This window comes from Arvicola amphibius, chromosome 3, assembly GCF_903992535.2.
Source record: "Arvicola amphibius chromosome 3, mArvAmp1.2, whole genome shotgun sequence".
Lineage (NCBI taxonomy): Eukaryota > Metazoa > Chordata > Mammalia > Rodentia > Cricetidae > Arvicola > Arvicola amphibius.
The window spans coordinates 170,662,968-170,685,830 of record NC_052049.1 but is presented as its reverse complement, the minus strand read 5'-3'; the positions used below and the strand labels follow the sequence as shown (position 1 = coordinate 170,685,830).

General features: G+C 45.5%; 3 non-coding genes across 3 annotated transcripts; 1 reads left to right on the top strand and 2 right to left on the bottom strand.

Moving 5' to 3' along the window:
- The first annotated feature begins 15,742 nt into the window (after window positions 1-15,742).
- On the top strand, window positions 15,743-15,814 carry Trnae-uuc. Its single transcript has one exon. It is a non-coding gene; the product is annotated as a tRNA-Glu (tRNA).
- A 1,813-nt stretch (window positions 15,815-17,627) lies between these two features.
- Trnac-gca lies at window positions 17,628-17,699 on the bottom strand. Its single transcript has one exon. It is a non-coding gene; the product is annotated as a tRNA-Cys (tRNA).
- Window positions 17,700-20,240: 2,541 nt separating this feature from the next.
- Trnac-gca lies at window positions 20,241-20,312 on the bottom strand. The gene has a single exon. It is a non-coding gene; the product is annotated as a tRNA-Cys (tRNA).
- Window positions 20,313-22,863: the final 2,551 nt, after the last annotated feature.

The following is a 22,863-nucleotide window of genomic DNA, read 5'->3' as shown; positions in this document are numbered from 1 at the left end:
GACAGAAAATTAATTACTATGTTTCATAGTTGAGGAGAGCCAATAGGAGAGAACTGAAGAAAGGATTCTTACATCAGCAGCCAGGATTCTCTGCCTGTGTTCCCCACCTCCCCTGGTCCCTGGAGAAAGAGAACCTTCACGTCCTGTGATGCTAAGGGACAGAGGTTCCAGGGACATTTTTGTGTTCACAAGTTTGAGAATTCAGCCCTGTGCTGGTGACAGACTTGGTGCTGGCCAAGTATCTGCTGTCACCCTGGCCTTTTGTTTATGAGAGAGTTTTAGCGTTAGATGATGGGCAGTCTGGTCAAGCCTACAGCAAAATGGATCGCGACCAGCAGGCAAGCTTTCATGTTCAACGCTTTCAGCTCGCTCCAGCGCCTCACCTGCAGTTCATCTGTAAGAAGCGCTGCTGGCACAAAACTTAGGTGAGTCACAAAATGAAAAGAATCTGGGCCATGTTCAGAGGTAAGGCCATTAAATGTTCTAATGCAGCTCCAGGCTCCAAGGAGGAAGCATGCTCCCGCTAACCCCACGCCATGACAGACTGAGTGGGGCAAAGAGATCCACGTGCAGGGCCAGGGCGGTCCACCCTTGGGCTTCGAGGAGAAAACATGAGGCTGCTGGTCCACGTGGCACCAAGCAGATGGGTACTATTATAGTAGGCAAATGTATGGTGTGGTATGGGAAACGGGATGGGGGAGGGGCTTCATTTCCTGTGGACAGAGGTATAAAAGGTAAAAGTGATGAGGAGGGTGGCTTCGTTGCCACCCAGGGTCATGGTGATGTTTGGGCCTGGGCTGCTGCTGGGCCCATGTCTGGGTTCATGTCTCTGAGGCAGCTGTGGTCTGTGTTGATGTCCAAGGCTCCTGATACCACCAAAGGTTGAGAGGATAGGACTGTGCAGAGTTGGCCCCATCCATCCCTGGCTGTAACACTAGGGACAACTGGTCCTGCCCCTTATCGGCTGAAGCCCTCAGGAAAGATGGTCCTCCACTTCACCTGGGCAGCACATTAGAGCTGACCCTGTCAACAAGAGCATGGGCAAACTGGCCCTGAGGGTGTGAGAGGGGCATAGCTGGTACTGCCTCCTTCATCTTCGGTGTAGTGGTGGGGGTGAGGGAAAGATGCCCTCCCCACTTGCCCCTACCACCCCCTGCTGGTGAGGGAGCCAACCCTCCCCTTTACTAGCTGCAGCGCTCAGGAAAGTTGGCCCTGCACCTCGTCTGGGCAGCACAGTGGAGCTGATACTGTTGACAGGAACACAGGTGAGCCTGTCAGAGAATGTGAGCTTAGGAGATCTGACCCCACCCCTCATCTGCCATAGGTGGCATAGGCGGGAGGGAGGGAGATGTCCTCTTCTCCCAACCCCCCCCCCCCGCCACCACCCCTCTACACCTGAAGCAGGTAGGAGAGCTAACACTGAGGTCATAACCATAGGAGAGCTGCCCCTCCCCGGGCCAGCAGCAGCACTCAGAAAAGCAGACCCTGCACCTCAGCGGGTGGCAAAACAGATTCAACCCTGTTGGCAGAGGTGTACGTGAGCCACTTCCAAAGTTATGAGCATAAGAGAGCTGCTCCCACTACTCGGCTGTCACATGGTGTCCCCCCTACTTCTTGCCTCTCACCACCTGCAACAGATGAGGGAGTTGACCCTCCCCCTTACCAGCTGCAGCACTCAGACAAGCCGCTCGCTCCTCACCTGGGCAGCACAGTAGAGCTGACCCTATTGACAGGGGTGTGGTCAACTAACCCAAAAACATGAACATGGCAGATCTGAGCCCTCCCCTCATCTGCCATATGGTGGTGTGGGCAGGGAGAGATCACCTACCCCTCTCCCTCACCCACTGCCCCTCACTGCCTATGGCAGGTGGGAGAGCTGTCCCCTTCCCCGCCCCTCACCAGCTGCAGCACTCAGGCGAGTGGCCCCTGCATCTCACCTGGGCAACAGAGTGGAGCTGGCCCTGGTGGTGTAGGAGTAGGAGAGCCCACCCTGAGGGCACAAAAGCAGGGGAATTGGTGCTGCCCCTTGTTCATCGCTGCAAGGGGTGAACTAGCTAGAATAATGCTAGCAAGCTCACCCTGGTGATGAAGACTGGGAAAGCTGGTATACCGGCCAACCCCGAAACTTCCCAGGCCCAGAACCAGGGTTATGAGTTGACCAACCCCAACATCCACCCCATCTATGAACTTCTGGAGCACATGAAGGGACCAGTCCTGCAGAAGCAAAGCTGCATGATCTCCAATGCACAGACAAACAACAGGATATCCAAGAGGAGCTCCAGAGAGGGCCCAGCATCGATAGTGTAGCAGAAACCAGGGGCCTCAAACCAGATCAACGACTCTGCAATGAACACTTGCAAGTAAAGATTTGGATACAAGGATCTACTGTGTGACTCACTGTGTCACACTGCAGCTTCCATGAGGAGATTTTTCCTTTTTTTTCCCCTTATTCTCTCTTAAATTTTATTTTATCTTTTTGGAGGAGGGTTGCAAGGGCAGAGAGCAGATGCAAAGGGATGGATAAATGAATGGGATGGAGATACATGATGTAAAAGACACAAAGAATAAATAAAAAAGTTAAAAATGTTCTAATGTACAGAAACCAGGAAGGCTCTGTGCAGGCAGTGTGGTTTCACTAGGGAAGAGCATTATCCACACTTATCCTGGCTGTTCTACGGAATGGTGGGTAAGGTGGACAACCTCTACAACACACAAACAACACACAGTGACTCAGGTATTGGCTTCAGTGACCTTACAAATTTGTGCAGATATGTATGCATGGATGTGTGCATGGCCATGTGTGTGCTGCTGCCTGCAGGGAAAGGGTTGAGGCCAGAAGTCAACCCCAGCTGTTGCGGTCCAGTTGCTGTCCACCTTGGTTTTTGGGATGAGGCCTCATTGGCCTGGAGCTCATCGAGTAGGCTAGACTTGCTCTCCAGAGAGGCTCAGGCACCTTCCAATCTCTGCCTCCATCCCAGCACTGAGATTATTAGTGTGCTTTGCTGGTCCCGGATTTGTTTTATTTTACCTAGGACCTAGGGACAAGACTCAGGTCCTCACACTTGCTTAGCAAGCGCTTTACCATCTGAGCTGTCTCTCCTGCCCTGGCCTTGAAAATTTAATGTACTTTTTTTTGCAAGCAAACAAGTTATACCATTTAATCTGCTGCAATCCATTTTACTTACTCATTTTCCTCAACATTCTATTTTTATAGAAAATTCAAAAATAAACATAGGACTTTGCAAGATAGAGGCAATTTTATTATGGGTCCAATTTATCAACATCAAAAATTTTTGTCTTGTTTGTTAAAAAATTGAAGAAATATGACATAGATGAAGAACATGAAAATTTAGTGTTTTGTGTCCTAGGTTTGTGAGTGGCTTTGTAGAGAGGATATCTGAAAAATAGGAGCTGCACAGTTCATTTTCAAGGGCTTCATGCACCCCTGTAGATCAATTATAAAAAAGCCATGGACCGGTAAGATGGCTCGACAGATAAAGGCACTTGCTATTCAAGCTTGATGACTGGAGTTGGACCCCTGAGTCCCACAATGCAAGGAGAGAATCTAGTCCCAACAGTTGTCCTATGGCCTCCACAGAAATTTTGTGTCACACGTGTGGTGCGGGAGAATTATTTGTATTCTGTCAATCATGTTTTAAATAAATGCTGATTGGCCAGGCAGGAAGTATAGGTGGGTCAACCAGACAGGAAGTAGAGTCAGAGCGATGAGAACAGAAGTATTCTGGGAAGAAGGAAGCCCATTCCTCCCATTCCAGCCCAGACTTTGAAGAAGCAACATGTGATCTGCCCCGCTGTGAAAGGTACCGAGCTACATGGCTAACATAGATCAGAATAATGGGTTAATATAAGCTACAAGAGCTAATAAGAAGACTGAGCTAATGGGCCAATCAGTTTATAATTAATGCAGACTCTCTGTGTAATTTTCTTTGGGGCTTGCCCGCTGTGGGGTATCGGGTGGGACAAAAACCCCAATGGGCAGGACCTCATGTTACACACGTGTGCCCATACTTACATACATCATACATATATACATGCACACATACACACAGACAGAGACACACAGAGAAAGAGAGAGACATACAGACACACACATAATAATAAATAAATATTTTTAAATAAAATAAAGAAACAATTAGCAGAACAGCAAACTGTGGCCCAAGGGGTCAAGTGCATGTCTGGCTTTATAACTCAAGTTTGGGTGAACATAGCCCCATTCATTTATTAAGTTTGTTCCTGACTGTTTTCCCATGACAGTGATAAGTGGTTGTCTTAGAGACTATCATCATCTGTATTAGACAAATAGCAAATGTTTTCCCAGCTATCATCCCAAAGACCAGAAGCCAACAGTCTCTATAGTACCCTTGTCTTATTTCCATCACCCCAGTGGCAAGGGAAGTCCAAGAACAGGTGCACTCAGGTGGAGAGCAGGTGCAGCCTCATAGGAAGAGCTTTTCATTCATAAGGGACAGAGTGGACAGACCCAGAAAGAAAGCTCTGACTACTGACTATCAGGCACCATGTCTACAGACCAACTTCTTGGAGAGGTAGATTATGCTGATGTACAAAGGCAATCTCTATATGATGACAACACCCTGGATTTATACCATACAGCAGCTTTGAATACTTGGGACAGAACTGAACAAGTTGGAAAAAAATTGAGTCATTTACTAAAGCTATATAGGGTCCAAAGGAAACCTTCATAGATTTCTTACAAACATTGACTTCAGCCATAAATAGAATGATACCAAATTCAGAAGCTAGACAATAATTGAATCTCTGGCTGTTGAAAATACTAATTCTCAATACAAAAGGATAATTAGGTCATTAAAGGCAAGATCAACACCCTTGGAAGAATGTATTCAAGATACAATCAATATTGAGTCTCATGACCATGATGATGCTTGGATAGGGGAGGTGATTTCCAAAGGTTTGAAGAAAAATCAAAATGTCAAGTGTTTCAGTTGCGGCAAACATGATCACCTAAAAAATGTATTGTAAACAGAGCGTCCCTAGAAACAATGTTTTTTCTAAGCATAATTCAAACACAACACCATCCCTTATGGATTATGCAGAAGGTGTGGCAAAGGCAGGCATTAAACTAATGAATGTAGATCAACAAGGGACAGTCAAGGTAACTCTTTGCCATCGGGAAACTCCTTGGGACCCAAGTCAAATTCAGTTCAGTCATTTCCTGTATCCATGGAGGAAACTCCTTCCCAGAGCAATTAAAGGACCTAATGCCTATTATAAGAAATCATACTGCTTTGGATGACAGAAAAGCTATAGAAGAAAGAACAGAAAATTCAGGAAAAAACATAAAGCAAATATTTTGGCAAACTTCTATAAGTGAACAAAGACCAAAATTAAAAATATGAATAAATGATATTGTCATTGAAGACATCTGTAGACACAGATGCTGATGTAACAATAATTGCACCAGAATCTTGGTATCCAAATTGGCCTCTTCAGGACATAAATGTTCAGCTTTTAGGGACTGAATGTTATCTGAGATAAAACAGAGCACATAGTGGGTAGAATATATAGGGACAGAGGGACCGAGGAAAATTAAAGCCATATATGGCTAACATAGCAATGAATTCATGGGGACATGATTTGTTACAGCAATGGAATACTCAGATTAACATTCCCCCCAATCTTAGAAATGAACCATAAATTAACACATGTTTCTGGGAAATTATTAGATGGTATTATAAAGAACAGTCACTGACCATTCAGATTGTACAAGAACAGGGCACAACAGCTGCTGATCTTTTAAAGACACTATCTTTAAAATGGTTGATGGACAAACCTGTATGGGTTAAGCAATGGCCTTTAACAATAGAGATCCTGCAGACCTGAGAACAGCTGGTACAGGAGCAGCTAAATGCTGAGCATATTGAAGAATCAACCAGTGCTTGGAATTCTCCTGTATTTGTTATTAAAAATAAATATGGAAAATGTCCACATTCCTAAGAGATGGGATGTAGGAGGAGGCCACTTGCTCATCGCAGCTGCCCAGAACCAAAATAACCACCCAGAAACTATATTATTTAAAACACTGCTTGGCCCATTAGCTCTAACTTCTTATTGACTAACTCTTACATCTTAATTTAACCCATTTCTAGTAATCTGTGTATCGCCATGTGGCTGTGGCTTACCAGCAAGATTCCAATCAGCATCTGTCTCTGGTGGGACTACATGGCTTCTCTATGACTCTGTCTTCTTCCTCCCAGCATTCAGTAAAGGATGTAAAGGTAGATTATTGCATCTATTCTGAAAAGGATAAAAAGGGGATATAGAAACAGGATAAAAAGGTAGATTATTGAATCTACTTTTAAACAAAAAAGCAACTACTTGTTTTAAATATATTACTTTGGATATATCTAATATGTTATATATGGATACAAACTTGAGATTAATTTTGTTAGAACATAGTGTACATACATTTCTCATCTTATTCAAGGTATTGTACCTATATAGCTCATTTAACTATGTAATGCAAATTTCTAGTTCTTGAAAGTTATTATTACCAGCTAATTAGGATATAAAGAAATACAAGTTAGGGGGGCTGGAGAGATGGCTCAAAGGTTAAGAGCACTGCCTGCTCTTCCAGAGGTCCTGAGTTCAATTCCCAGCAACCACATGGTGGCTCACAACCATCTATTATGAGATCGGATACCTCTTCTGTTGTGCAGGCATACATGCAGGTAGAACACTGTATATATAATAAATAAATGAATAATTCTTTAAAAAAGAGAAATACAAGTTAGTAGTTAGTCATTACAATCAAACTTGTGACCATATTAGGTATGTTTTCAAGGTCAAACAGAGACATATTTTAGACAGGTTGTCTTCAAACACTTCAGAACTCTACAGAATATGCCATTTAAGATGTTTTAATAGTATAGGTGCTTTTATTTTATATGACAATGAGACATGTCTGTTCCTTGCAGCACCAATCTACTTCAGAGAAGATGATGGGCATCAAAGAAACTCCACGTGGAGTTTTCTTTCTTTGTGGCAAAAGTTAGCTACTGGGCAAGAAAGTGCTCTTGCCTCAACTGCTGACAGTATGCAGTGCAAAATGGACAAGCAGAACACAAAAGAAAGGACTATCAAACTTTACCAAGACAAGGTAGGGAAGTCCTTCAGAATATCCTGCTTCACAGAAAAGTCTGTCAAATATGCTAGGCCTATAGGCTGAAGACAGATGCCCCAACACTACAGAGGAACATAGGGTGACTGTCCAAGCAGTCAACTGTCTCTGTCATAGCTCACATTTTTGGAAGTCACTTGCTTGTACTTCCTGCTTACTCAGGTAATATTATTTCCTTCTTGGGTCTCTGATGGAGTTGAAGACTAGATAGTTATAGTTTTCCTTGTTACCAGATTCAGAAAAGAAATTCACTAAAGAGGTGTAATGTGTATAAGGTTGAGAGAGATTAAAAGATAATTTTGGTAATGCAAGTTAGAATAGAAAGTGAATTAGGTACAACTTTTTGGACTCATCATCATAGCATAGATATGGAGTATTTTCTCTGAATTTGTCATTTGCTAATGGAGTAGATATCATTGATGTATTTATTGCCTTATATATTGTACATAGTTATTTACTTACTGTGTAGAGTTTTTCTTATATCAGTTATAACCTTTTTTATTTTAGACAAAAAAAGGGGAAATGTGATGATATTTTGCTTGTGCTCTAACAAAGTGTGCCTAAAGATCAGAGGGTGGAGTTAGTCACTAGTTAACCATAGAGGTATGGAGGTCTTTACAAACAGACAGAAAGTGATATGGCTGGGCAGAGAGGGGAATACTAGGCAGGAGGAGGCAGGAGCTCAGCCATTTTCAGCTGAGGAGTTAGCAAGGTAAGAGTTAGCTATGGATTGCTCCTTTCTTTCTCAGAACTTTCAGCATTTGCCACTATATCTGGCTCTGGGTTTTTATTATTAAGACCAATTAGAATTCATGCAACACAGCCACACCAATATTTCCACCCCCAATCCTCAGAAATTCACAACTCTTTTGAACACAGGCAGGACTAATAATCTCTTCTAATAATCATTAAAATTAGTTGTATTGAACATGAAGCTCTTCTAGTCTAGAAGTATTGCCATAGAATGAAGATTGTTTTCTGTGCGTGCACATAAGCCCCTTCCCAATGCAAGAAAAAACATGGAAAGAATCTTCCAGACCTCAGTCTAAGCATCTATCCACATGCCTTATCTATATGATATCACACAGAATTTGAAAGCATTTCCAAGACTACACCAAGAAAGGACACAAGTCTCTGCAGACTATGTGTCTTTCTTGATTTGCAAGACCATGCCTTTGCCTCTTGCAGTTCTCGCTAGATGTCATGGCCAACTCAGTGGGTAGATTTACAATAGGAACTATCCAAATCACGTACTGGTCAGTCAGAATCTCGGGGCTCTAACCTGAGAGCCCGTGCTAGGATGTGTGTGAGAGGTGCCAGGTTCTTTCTCATCCAATGGAACTCACTATATCTCAGGACTATCTCAGCAGAAACATATGAGAGAAAAGTTAATTAGGGGATACGAGATCATCTACAGTGGCTTCTGATCTAAGGCACATCTAAGCTTGGGACACAAAAGGTACACTGGTCAGTTTGCATGAGGGAAGATCTGCCAGGAGGAGCTTGGAGACAGCACAAACAGACTTGATGATCATATACAAGGGATTGATTTTAGATTAAAATATTCTAAAATTTGTGTAGAGAACACACAGTCTATGGCGTGCTAGAGGATAACACGTGAGATAGCAACAGGTAAGCTGGAGGGATGTCTTGGCAGGACTTGGCAACCCCTTCACGACAATGTCTACTGTGTGTCTGCAAGAGGGTTATGTGGTTCACAGCATTTCCAAAACTAGTTTTTCTGTGAAATGCTCCTACTTTAAGTTATCTTAAACATGCTTTAACATATATAAGATAGAGCAACACAAATCAATTAACTCAGCTTCCTACTAACAAGCTGCTCAGTGCCACAGTAAAGATAAACAAGAAAAATTCAAATATAACAAGTTGCATAGTGACAAACTTCAGCGTTTTCCCATCTCTTCTCTCTGTTTCTTCTCCTTATTTTCCAAATGTTAAACAAATAATTTTAGTATGACTGAGCATTTTTTCCCTTATTTCCTCATACTGAGCTTGCCCTGATCAATCTGAAATGTTTATTTCCCTAGAGAAAGTGACTGGTGGCCGTACCAAGAATATAAAAGAAAAAAACTGTTAATATTCTGCTTCATGGGTCCAAAATGGGATTTTGTAACAACTTAACAGCTTATAGAAGCAAGCTTTTTCAGGAGAAAGGGAATTTTCTAAATCTCTTTAACTCCCCAACTTAGTAAGCGCTAAGCCTAAGTCAGCTAATCATACATGTTCCTCTACCTCTGTGCTTCCCAAATCTCCATGTGCACACAAGTCACCTGGGACATTGTAACAGCACAGGTTCTGATCCATGAGAACCAGGTAGAGCCTGAGACCGCATTGCCCACGAATCCCCAGGTGATGCCACTGTGCAGCTAGGAACTGCACGTTCAGGGAAATACCACAGGATTACTTTGGGGTATTTGGTGGCTCGCCAGGAGGCTGCCCTCAGGTAGGAGAAATTTCAATGCTAAGGAAGTGAAAAATCCAAGTCTCTCCCCCCTAAACTGTGGACTGGGAGAATGAGCAAAGAGATAGGAGGCAGTAAGCTATACCTTAAGTCCCCTTCTTTAGACATCATCAGTGTATTAAGAAAGGGTCAAGGAAACGTCCTAAGGAGAAAACGCTGTCCATGTGGGACTGCCAATGCTGGGATACATGTGTCTTGGTTTGTATGAGTGAGCCCCTTAGCCCCAAATAAAATTGGACGATGGGGAAAAACCTCTACTAACTCCCCAAAGACCTCTGCTGACTCCCCAAAGGCTTCTGATGACTCCCCCAAAGACCTCTGCTAACTCCCCCAAAGACCTCTACTGACTCCCCAAAGACCTCTGCTGACTCCCCAAAGGCTTCTGATGACTCCCCAAAGACCTCTGCTGACTCCCCAAAGACCTCTGCTGACTCCTCAAAGACCTCTGCTGACTCCCCCAAAGACCTCTGCTGACTCCCCAAAGACCTCTGCTGACTTCCCAAAGACCTCTGCTGACTCCCCAAAGACCTCTGCTGACTCCCCAAAGGCTTCTGCTGACTCCCCAAAGCTGCCTTCTGCTCCGGTGGATGGCCTCAACAGCTTCATTTGTCTCCTGAAAGTCAACCTGGGTGTCCCACCTAGGCAACTACAGAGTGGGGCTCCCACCTAGGCAACTACAGAGTGGGGCTCCCACTAGAGCACAAGGGCACCAACCGTACCCCAGGAAGCTGGTAACTAAATTAACAGGGAAACCTAGTGCAGCAAAAAGACCAGACTACTGGCCACAAATGCAGAAAATGTCAGCAGTAGCCATTAGCCAGCTAAACACTCCCCAGATGGAACTAGTTGACCTTAGGTTTCTCCAAGCCATACAGCATTCCAGCCTAGCCCCTCTGCTACAGACAAAACCACAGGATGGTTCCAGAAAACCATGCACTTAATGGCCCAAGAATCCCACCAGAAACACAGCAGGCAAGACCACAAAGCCACACTCTCTAACACAACCACCACTTCGAAGACACACATGGCTGGAGACAAGAAGCAAATGCAGTTGTCTAGCTTGGTCTGTTTGAAGGACTCCAGGCGTTGGACCAACATTTATCCACAGTGCCTGAGCTAGCTTTTTGAAGCCCATTCCCTAAAGTGGGATGCCTTGCTAAACCTTGAGGGAGGGGCTTGGTCCTGCCTCAACATAATATGCCAGGCTTTGTTGACTTCCCATGGGAGGCCTTACCCTTTTAAAGGAGTGGATAGTGGGTTAAGGGAAGGTGGGGGGGATCAGGAGGAGGGGTGGGAGGGGGAACTGCGGTTGGTATGTGAAATGAATAAAAATTTAAAAAAAAAGACACATAGTCCTATAATGATGATTCTTGGCTGGCCTGACTTCAGTCAAGCTGGGTTCAACAGTGACTGCAGATTTGTAACTGCTTGTAGCTACCCTCATTGTGGGGCAGTAAGGCACTCGAAAGAAGTTATTTCTTCACATCTAAACTTTGCCTTCTTTCATGGAGCTTCAGATAATTGGCTGTAATTTCTCTTATCCCTTCCTCCAATATGTTTATGAATGTCCTGACACCCTGACAAATGTCTAGGGGGAATATATACCTTCTTAAAAGATTGTGTGTCTCACTAGCAGTCTCTAGGTAACTAACTAAAACTACCTCTGAGGTCCCCGCTAACTCCTACTGTCAAGAAGAAATGTAGAGGTGCTTTCAGAGAACCACCCTGGCACAACGCTGGTACTGCCCAGTGAGTAGTCTGCTTTCTCCTGGGTCCCAAATGGAAAGCAATTTGACCTGCCAAAAGGATTCACTGCTAGGATTTATAGGGCTCCTGATCCAAGAGCAGAGAGAGAAAGAGTGTTGCCATAAAACACCTACAGAGGAGAGGGAGAGATAAGAATCCTGGCATTACACGCATGCCTCTCAGGAAAAACTCCTCAGAGAGTGGAGAGGATTTCACAGGATTTCTGTGGTGTCTCCTATATTCCCAGATCCCATCCCACAGTGATAGAGGTGTGCTTTCCTGCTCCACCTGCCACCTCGTTCCCACTCCCATGGAAGTCACGGCCACGGGGATTTACTGTGACCAGAGGGAAAGCATTTTGCTTTCAAGTTGCTCAAATAATTGGAGGGGGAGGGGAGGGTAAGAAGAGGAAGAAGAAGAAAAAAAAGAGGAGGAAGAAGAGAAGGGAGGGAGGAGGAAAAGAGGAAGAAGAGAGGAGAAGGGGACAAAGAAGGAATGGGGGAGGAGAAGAAGAGGAAGAAGGGGAAGGAAGGGGGAGGAAAAGGAATAAATGTAAGATGGTTCAGTCAGCAAAGTCAGCACAAGGACCTGAGTTCAGTCCCCAGAACTCACATTAAAAAAATAAATAAATAAATAAATAAATAAATAAATAAATAAAGCAATGGTGCACACATTTGTAACACAGGTGCTGAGGCAGAGAGAGGCAGATTCCCCGGCTCACTGGCCAGCCAGCACAGCCCAATCAAAGAGCTTCAGGCCAGCGAAAGACCCTGTCTCAAAAAGATGAGGTGGACAACTGGTGAGGAATGACACCCAAGGCCATCCTCTGGCCTCCACATGCATGCAGACATGCGCGTGTGCACCTGTATACACAAGTGAGTGCACCTGCACATACATGAACACACATGCATCTAGGCAAATACACAACCCAAGAAAACGTTAAAACAGAAACGTTTCACATGAGGCAGACAAGATCTGTTGTGTCTCCAAACTCAAATAAAAGCTAACGTTTTGCAAATGTCCTGGGAAACTAGGAAGCCGCTTTTACAAAAATTACTTGGAAAAGGCATGATATTTTAGACAGTTATGTAAGTAAGCACAAGAAAAGGAAAGAAGATCTATGGGTGATTATGTATAAAAAGTAAAAAGCAATCATGCCCAGAGAGACAGGATGTACAAAGACAGTCCACACCCTGAGTCATAACTACCCCCTGCACTGCAATCATGAACGCTGATCACAGCCCCACCAGCAGTTTGAAGATGCACTTTTGTGTCCTTCATTGTGTAACGACCTGGCTCACTTAACCATACCTGGTTCTCCCTGCAGAGATCCCAGCTAACCCCTTTAGCATCATTGTAAAGACCCAGATATATTCTTATTTATCAGGACAGAAACTGAGCAGACCATGTCTATTCAGAGTCAAGAGACATGGTTATATGGCTCCCGCTAGCTCTAGGAAAGCAGTGGACATTCGTGCCCTGAAAACGGTCTCACTGGGAGCCATGTCTGTTGTACGTGGCATCCATATTGACCTTTCCAAAGTTTTTTGTTTTGTTTTTTTGTTTTTTGGTTTTTGGTTTTTCAAGACAGGGTTTCCCTGTAGTTTCTAGAGCCTGTCCTGGAACTAGCTCTTGTAGACCAGGCTGGCCTTGAACTCAGAGATCCGCCTGCCTCTGCCACCCGAGTGCTGGGATTAAAGGCGTGCGCCACCACCGCCCGGTTTGACCTTTCCAAAGTTAATGATACACTCCATCCTTGAAGAAAGTGAATTATGTTCTTCAGAACATGTGGTAAACATCCAGGAAAAACACAGCTTATCAATGCCCAAAAAGTGGGTTTATCCCCCAATATGTTACATGTACAGAAGCCTCCTGGCAGGCCTGCAGAAAACTCAGCTACCACTGGGCTCCCTTCTGGGCTTTCTGAATCATCCTCTTCCATTAGTGCACAGATCAAATTTCATTTCCTTAAAGAAGCCTCCATTGATCTCTCCTTTCACAGAAATGTCTAGAGCAAGTATCGATTGTGCCGTAATTGCAGTATTTAATCACATATTGTCATGTATTCCTTAAGTTCTTCTTTTTATGCAAAGGCATTTTCCAAAAAGAACTAGAAGATCTCACTACCTACCATAATGTTTCTCAGTAAGGGGTTAACCGGCTTCCAGGCCTTTCCATAATCGTAGGTTAATGTGTTATCATTACATGTTTCATTGCTGGTGGCTCACTGTTTCCTGATCTTATCACAGCAATGGACCACTGGGATACTGAGTCCTGATAGCTGCCTGGGAAGACCCCCGGGCTCCTGAGCTGCCTGATAACCCCACTCTTAGTGCTCACCCCTGAGCCAGTTTCTGACTTGCCAGCTGGCATCCCAGGCTGCAGCTCCTCTTCTCCACCCAGTAGCAGGGCATTGTCTTTCCTCCTGAGAGATGGCTGCCTGCCCTTCAGACTGGGCTCTCCTGGCTAAGAGCTGCTTAGGTAGACGTGTTCTTTGCAAACACTCCCCAGGTAGCCTGCTCTGTGCTGCAAAGCTAACATTTTTCCTAATTGATAACCTTGGTTCACGTGGCCTCTTGGAACAACTTGGTAGCTCTCTGCTGCTCCCTTCTGGCAATATTGTGACACTGCATCAAGTCTTTCAAGGAATTCAGCCTTGCAGCTTGGAATTCCAGTTTCACGGGATAGATTGGTGGTGCCTGAGGGCAGGGAGGAGGGAAGGAAGGAGGGGAGAGCAAGAGGAGAGAGGAGAGAAGAGAGAGAGGATAGGTGAATGAATGAATGAGATAGACAGACAGACAGATGATAGATATCACATGAGAAATGTTTTCAAATTTCCCTATGTTTTATTAACACTTACCTATTTCATCTTTGGCTACTCCATTCAGCTAGCCCTGCATCATTAGATACTAAGATGCAAAGAGGTCTGCTAAAAAAGCCAGGTGCCAGATATCTTTAGCGGACGCCGCTACAGATACAAGAGCCATGAATATGTGACTCTATATGCGCTCTCATCCACACCATAACAAAGGTTACGCCTAACGGCAAACGGGCAATTCACAAAGATTAGTTTATATGGTTGCACGAGAAGCTTATTGAAAATTAAAACTCCTAAGCATCTCGAGACTCTGATTTTCTAGAAGGGGCACAGAGACTCATTTTTAACTGGCACCTTGTAATTGAACCGCAAGAGGTCCATGGGAGACATTGGGCTCCTAGCCATCTTCTACCCTTTTCTTCTACATTTTGACTCAGCCAAAGTAAACACCCTGGGGTTTAGAAACTAGCGCAGTCCGGGGTGAGGGGCAAGCTTCCTCGAGTAAGCATCTAACTATCAGAAATGCCCTCTTCTTTGCAGTGTGATGATTGCAGTGCCCAATATACGCCTAACAGTGGCATGAGGTGCAAGGGAACGTGGTAATTTAATAACCCTCTCTTCCATGATTTATCGCACAAGATCTCGCAGCAGGTAGAGACGATAAGTCGCTGAGTCAGCAAATGGTTAAGCACCCAACAATTATTCCAAATACATTGTGGTGTACTTTATTAGGCCTAGGGATGTGATCTCGCAGAATTTTGTCTCAGTTATTTGCTTAGCCAAGTGAAGATGCACCAGACTGACCTGATTTCCTAATAATTCTCTAATGGGGCGGCGGGGGGGGGGGGGGGGGGGACGGGGGGTAGGGAGGGCGGGGGAAAGAGACTTCTGCAAGCATCCTGGCTGCTAAAACTAACTTTGCTATCTGCCAACGGTGATGCTCGGTAACAGCGCTCGTCCAACCTGAACATGCTTGTGATCACGGGGTTCTTGTTGAAATTTCATTTTCAGGTTTAGCACGCAGATCAGATTCAGTGGTTTCGGTTAAGATCCTGGTGAAAGCACCAGTCACGCCTGCGCTAGCCCACTAACCTGCCCTTGCTTGGTTGCTCTTAACATCAGTTTCACGGCCCGTCTCTCTAAGCAGTGAATTCCCACGAGCTTTGTCACAGACAGCGCCTCTGGCAAATTGGCCACCATGGTAAAAGGTACCTAAACTGGCTTTCTGAGACGTGCAGGTTGCGCAGACCTTCTGACGTCAGAGGCCAAAACTTCTTCCTGGAGCCAGCTAACGCTGCTGCTCCGAGTGTCCGAGGGAGAGCAGCGAGGCTTTACTGAGCACACACGACCACAGTCACTTCACTTTCCCGCGCTTTAATCGCCTTTTCCCCACACTCCAGCCCTCCCCGAGCCTTCAACCTCTAAGTACCCCTACACTCTTTCCTCAGGAAGGCAGATCTGAGGCGACCTGCCCCAGCTTCACAAGCGACTGCCTCAAGAGGGAGCCTTCACCATCACCTCCCACATGGTCTAGCGGTTAGGATTCCTGGTTTTCACCCAGGCGGCCCGGGTTCGACTCCCGGTGTGGGAATGTGGGTGAACTCTTTAGTTGGCTACAAAAAGGAGTATGAAGGTCTTTAGCTGAACCTGGAAGAGACTACTTTAGCAAGGAAAAGCAGTCGTACGTCGTAATCCTGTATCTTCCCGAAAGGACTCTCTTGCAAAACCCATCCATTATATATAAACATTGGGCAATCATTCAACGCATTTTTTAAATGTTGAGACAGGGCTGTTGGGCAAGCACTCCACGCTGCCTTTTTTTTTTATGTTGACACAGGTTCCCTTGAATTCTGTAATTCAAGAAGCCTTAAACTCCCCACTTTCCTGCCTTAGATTCCAGAGTCTTACAGGGCTTACAGGCCTGTGCCGTCTGGCCCTGTAAGGCTCCTGGGCGGCTGGCATACCGCACAGAAGGCAGGCTGGGCCTGTTGCAGCCAGTCGTGCTTGAGTAGCAAGGCTTGCTTGCAGCTTCTGCCCAGAACCCGGCTACCGGCATTATAATCCTGTTGGCAGCCCTTATTAACCCGCCAGAGAAAGGGCACGTTTTCCGTGTACTTAGTCTTATTCTTGCAAACTGTTGTAGACAGAATTAAAGGAGGCATGGCTGTCAGGTTCCTGATTGGTGGAAACCTTCCCCTTAGTCAACGTTTCCCAGAACTCTTGCAGCGAACTGTGAGCACTGCTTTCCCGCCCCACTTCCTCGCCTTCCCGCATCCCATTCCAGCCAGGATACAGTCTTCTTAGCCATCCCCAGCTAGACAGTCTTTGCCATCCCCAGCTACCGTCAGCTGCTCACACAGTGCACACAGAGAAGGGATGTGACAGGGACATCTGATGACACTGTGCTGCTGCCTTTAAAGACAGAAGAGAAGGCAACAGGCCAAAGAAGCCGGAAACAGGTACTATGGACAGATTCTCCCTAGAGGCGTCTGCGAGAATAAAGCCCTGCTAACATTTTGCCTTTAGCCCACTTGAGTGGAGCTGAAACTTCTGCCCCAGAGCTCTGAGAGAAGAATACAGATCACCACTGACATGTACTTTAGTGGACCCTCAGGCTCAACTGCACCAGCATGGATTGTCTGGAGCTTCCATATAGATGCTAAGGAACAAGCAAATATATCACTCACTCATACATGCACACAGAGTGGAGGTGCTGGAAACAGAACTGCCATCACTTACGGGGTAATCACTATACGCTGTGCACGCAATTGACATATTCGGTTCTTACATGGAACTCTGGGAAGAGTGAACTATTGCTAACCCTAAAGCACATCTAAAAAGGAATTAGAGCTTGCTCAGATTGGTGAGCTAGCTGGCCTGAAACCACTGCAGAGAGCTAGGACAAAACCATCCCCCCACCCCCAAATCTTCCTAATTGCATTACAACAAGAGAGGGATAGTCCTTTCAAAGCAGGAAAGCCCAATTTGCCCCGGAATAAAACAAAATCCATCAAGTACTGTATAATGAGTCTTACTTGTCATTTCTTTTCTGAGAAAGATGAGGCCAGCCTGCACCCTATTTAATGAAAGCCTGGGTGCAATTCATTTTCTTCTAAAGTGGAATATAATCAAGAGCCTTTTGATTTTTCTCTAAGGACCCCTGTGATAGAGCAACCTTCAAGGAAACATCAAACAGAAACCAGGAGAAATCCCCATAGGCTTGCCATCCTTGCCTCCACACGCACAAGTATTAATTTTTCAGAGTGCAACCCAGGAAGCAGGTATGAGATGGAAGTGTGGCTAGAAGGGAAAGTTAAGCAAGCTTGGAGCTGTAGACAAATGTTTGCTGTGTCCTAGTGAGGACTTGTCACAAAGCTGCCAATTGAAACAAAAAGTCTGACAACAGGGGGCACCTGGATTTGAACCAGGGACCTCTTGATCTGCAGTCAAATGCTCTACCACTGAGCTATACCCCCACAGCAAGCATAGGCCTCCTGTAAATATTTGTGCTGCTCTCATGACCTACATCACACCTCATGAAATGTTTCTCATGCCTGAGATTCCTCTAGGACTTGACTCACCCCTGATTCTCTTCCCACCACACCGCCTCCTGCTGTTCCCAGAGCTTAAGCATTTCTTCTCTTCCTGCTCCCTAGAGCTCAGGCCCAGCTCCTGAGTTAATTATCATCAGGTGTGCACACTGCTCCAGGTGAGTAAAAGAGTCTTCTAAGCAGCTGTTGCCACCACATAATTGGGCGGGGCTGGTTAAGGATCTGTCTACATGTCTTCAGAAGCTGACTCTGAAACTACAGGCAAATGTTGCTGTGTGCATGCACTGTGCGTGCTTTCACCAGATTTCCATGTAGGGAAATCTGTGCCATAGTTAAAGCAAAGGGAAGAAAGACGAAGAGTTGGAAGTTCAGTTTACCCCAGACTCCTAGTCCCTTGGGTTCTAATCTCAGAACTCTCAATCCCGTGCATGGCTAAGACTGAGCCAAAAAGTCAGAGAAGCGCTCACCGCTGTAACACACTGGCCTTGACGAGGCCTGTCAGACACTGTAGGGACAGTGAGTGACGGGCAACAAGCTGGGGCTGGGGCTCAATAGCTTTCTGAAGGCCCCAAATTACCCACTTACACCCTCTCCATTCTGATGCCCAAAGAGAACCTTAAATTTCAACACCGTTCGTGCCCCAAATTAAGCTTCTTATCTCCCTGTTCTATAATTCCATGTATTTTGCTCTGTTGGAACAATAGCTCAAATGCACTAGCAATTTGCGGTGTGCCTCACCATAGACTGTTTACCCATAAAAATCCCACAAAAAAAAAAAAAAAACCATTAGTGACAGTGTGCTCGTTTGGCGCATTGAAAATAGAGGCACAACGTAGGTGAAGTATCTAGTCAAAGCTTCCAGAATTAGCAGGTTATCAGGCCAGGATTCTGGTGTAGGCTCAGGACCGAGTGCTGGGCCTGCGTATCTAACCATCTGACAACCTTCCCCATCTCTGTCTTGCTTGGTGACACCCCTGTCATCTAGGGCAAATATTTCAGGCAACCCTGGGTCGTGCTATCTCCAGCTAATGACTAAGTGCTGTTGATTTGACATTTGAGGTTGCCCAAGTCGATCGCCACCCTTTCCCTGTCCCAGCCTCCAACTGCACACTGTGCCAGAGCCTGTGAGAAAACAACGTCTATTTACACACCCCTTGCGAATGCATTTTCAATAATCTCTAAGTCTCCTAGACTGCACACAAAGCTATTCACCCTTGATCTCTACTTGTCTCTTCTTCTCACTCCCTACATTACACTCTAAGCAGCGACCTGGCTCCAGCCTCTCCCAGTGCATTGCTGCTGCTCTTGCCGAGAACTGCCTACACCATCCGTCTCCAGCCAACCCCACCTCCATCCACTCTCCACCTGTGGGACATTATTCTCTGAGACAGGCTGGCCATAAACTCCTCTCTCTCCGAAGCCTCCCCTAACCTCCCCCTCCTTTAGATGAAAGTAATCACCGCCTCTTCATTCTGCTAAGCCTGGCACCCCTGGCACAGCTCATGCCTGCCTTCTGATCCGGAGTAGAGGGAGCTGAGTCTCTGCCATCTCTGGGTTCATGCTTTGTACAGTTTCCACGTAGAGTAGATGCTCACAATGTCATCAGAATGCTACCAAACTTAAGGTCGGTCACAGCCTCTGATCCAACAAGCCGAGCTTACTCACCCATTCACAATAAGCCAATAAAAGAGCCAAATTCATAATTAAAAGCAGAAAGGGGAGATTTATTCGATATGAACCACATTGGGAGAGGGATATATATATTATAATGAGAAAGATTTGGTACTGGGATGAAACCTTCTGCATGCTGCATGCATGCTTTGTCACTAAGCTGCATCCCCAGGATTGTCTTTCTTGGCTTCTCCCCAAGCAAGGTCACTAAATTACTTGGATGTCCTTGGAGTAGGAATGTTGTAGAAACCAGGGGACCTTGGAAATACCACACAGAAGGATTTTATCACAAAGTTATTTGGTGGTTTGGTTTGGTTTGCTTTGGTTTTAAGGTAGGGCATCACTTAGCCAAGACTGGCTTCAAACTCCTTACAATGCCAAAGATGGCCTCGAACTCCTGATCTTCCCCTCACTGCTTCCCAAGTGCTGAGATGGCAGGTATGTGTCACTGAGTCTGACAACATTTTACTTCAGAAATGGTGACATGAGCCAAATAGTGAGGTCATGGAAGGTGTGTCTTGAGTTCAAATCCCACTTCCCCTTGCAGCTTTGGACTTTCACAAGTTACTAACCATCCCTGAATATCCATCTCCATGAATGAAGTTCAGACAGCACATACCTTGTAAAATTACTACAAAAAAAGCAGAAGACAGTGAATGTTAGGGGAGCCTAGACTCATACTTGCCATATCCAAATAACTCAAGGGAAATTGTTAACTCTTCAATCATCCATGAACCAGAGATAATAATAAAAGTCAAATTCAATCTATATTCTAAAGCAAAACCAGAAATGGGCAGGGGGCACCCGGATTTGAACCAGGGACCTCTTGATCTGCAGTCAAATGCTCTACCCCTGAGCTATACCCCCAGTAAGGTAAATTTATTTTTATACTGTATCTGCCTCTTAGCATTCTGATTCTTAAAAGCCTCCAGTGACTCAGGAGAGCTATAATTAGGCGTGTTGCCTAGAAGGAGTCTGGGCATTAGAAGTGGTAGAGGAGATTTATGATGAAACAAGACAGGGATCTGAAGAGCTAAGTCCACAGGGCCCAGAAAAATCTCCTTTAGGCTAGCCAGTATTCACAGCTCCATTCCTGCTGATTGTATTTCATATAAAGCAAATCTGACTCGCTAGGAAAAACCACCAGTGTCGCCACGGCTGAGAACATGGCTAAAATATGAGTGATTGGACTGCCATCATGGTTGCTCGGCTTCCACTTACATGGGTCCTCATTGTTCTCCATGCCATCACAGAACACAGCTCCAAACTGGCGCTTGGAAGATAACTATAGCACTAAATTGACTCATGGGGGGGAGGGGCGGGGGCACGGTACAATAAATCTCAGTAACAATGGGTGAGAGACAGCTGTCCTGAGCCATAACTGTAAGATGATTTCTGTCGGCTGAAAATAGAGGGTCAGCGGCACTCTGCTGTAACATAAATACTAGGTTATATAGAACACAACTCGCCCGAAACCTGCAGTACTGTCCACCCTGAAAGGTCATTTGGTTCAGGAAACAGGAATGGACACCAGAGGCACACAATCGACTGACTAAATTATCGACCCCAGCCCCACTGCCAAAGCTTCTTTTTAACTACCAAGTGTGCCCCCAATTCCAGCAGCCGCTGTTTCTTGACCTCATCAACATCTTCTCTTCCCAAGTAACATGCAAAGAGGCATCCTATGGGAATCCACGTGTAGGCATCTGTGAGGGAGTTCCTCCTGACGATTGCTCAGGCCCTCTGCATTATTTAGGTGTTTCCCAAGAATCTTAATTTTGGGAGTAAACAATCCGTATGAAGGCTGTGGTGAGAAGAGACTCCATCCCATTTTTGAACACCCGGCCTCACACTAGAAATGAGCATATTAGTTCCTTTGGATCGTTGACAAAATACTTGACACACACAACTTAAAGGAAGAAAGATTCATTTTAGCTGATGATCATAGAGATGTTTGGTCTGTAAGGGAAGGCAAGGCGTGGCAAGGTGAGAGTCTGTGGCAGTAGTCTGTGTGGTGGAAAATGTTCACATGATGGTGGGAGAAATTTTTGTTCTACGAAAGGTGACTCGCCAGCCGACTGCCAATATTCCATATCCCTTTGCCTTGTAAGACTTTCATACAAACCTTTTAATCCCCTCCAACTCCAATAGACTTCTGTTTACACAAAGGTCCCGCTGCATTCTTAGAACTTGATGGCTTGGAACAGCAGCCCCTTCTTCTTTACCAACTCTTTCTAAACCAGTCTTCTGGGAGAGAAGGTGAACAGTCAGACCCCATCCAATCAGGGAAAAGACACATTCACTTCAGGTATTAAAATAACAACCAAGTGAATGTCCTGTCTCTGGCTGCTTGATAACTGGGCCTTGGCTCTGGTGTGCCCTTTCTGCAGAAAGGAATTGCCACTTTCACTTTTATGTGTTCCCTTGTGCAACACCAAGATGATTTAGTATTGGTTTGTTTTTAACAGTGGCAACTAGGAAACAAGGAATGCCTTTGGACACCGGGCCTGGCCCCACCAGCGAGGGGTAAGTGTTCAAATCCTGACACTGTGAAGAGCTCAGACTCAGACTCAGACTCAGAGCGCATGCTTTATTTAGTCCTTGTTCTTTCCTCTCTTTGGGCATCAGTGGGAGCTGAGATTTCAACAGTGGCAGAGGAGCAGTGTGCTTCGCTTCGTCCTGAAGGACCCCAGTGCCTGGAGGGATTTAGAGATCATTCCAATCACTGCTTTTGCAGACTAAGTACAGAGTGAGAAACGATGAATAGCCTTGTTTAAGGTCACTGGTGTATTGGGCTACTCTACTCAAGGTGCCTCAAAGGCAGTACCCTTTGGAAACTCTCCGTGGCTGGGGGCCATGTTGGAACACAAAAAACGGTTTGTTGGATAGCTAATGGATTATAGTCACCAACCACGCTCATTTTCTAGGGGACTTCCCACATTGTACAACTAAGCGCCTGTGACTCAGAAAATCCTTCAGGGACCTGGATCCATTATCATTCTAAACACCACCTCTCGGCCCCCATCATCCTCAGTATTTCCCAAACCTAATCACTCACTTTTTCCTGGCATAACTTTTACTATTTCCACAGCGCGTCTCCTGTGCTAAGGCTGCTGGTTGTGACAGCTAGGGAGGTCTCTGGAGGCAACAAGCAGCGTCCTCGCCTAACTCCCTTTCCAGGTTCTAGTCACCACCCAAGAATCCTGTGATAAGATAAGGCAAGTTTAAGACTAAAAGTACACACCCACGGCTGGGAATTTCTGCTTCGCAAGAAAGCACCTCACCCCTCACCACCCTGGGACAGACTCTTCCGTACAAGCTCCAGTAGGTGAGAGATGTATGGAGGGAAGGTGGAAAATTCCCAGGAATCAGCCAGGATTTCCTCCAGAAACGTTTCTGCCACTGCACTGGATTTTCT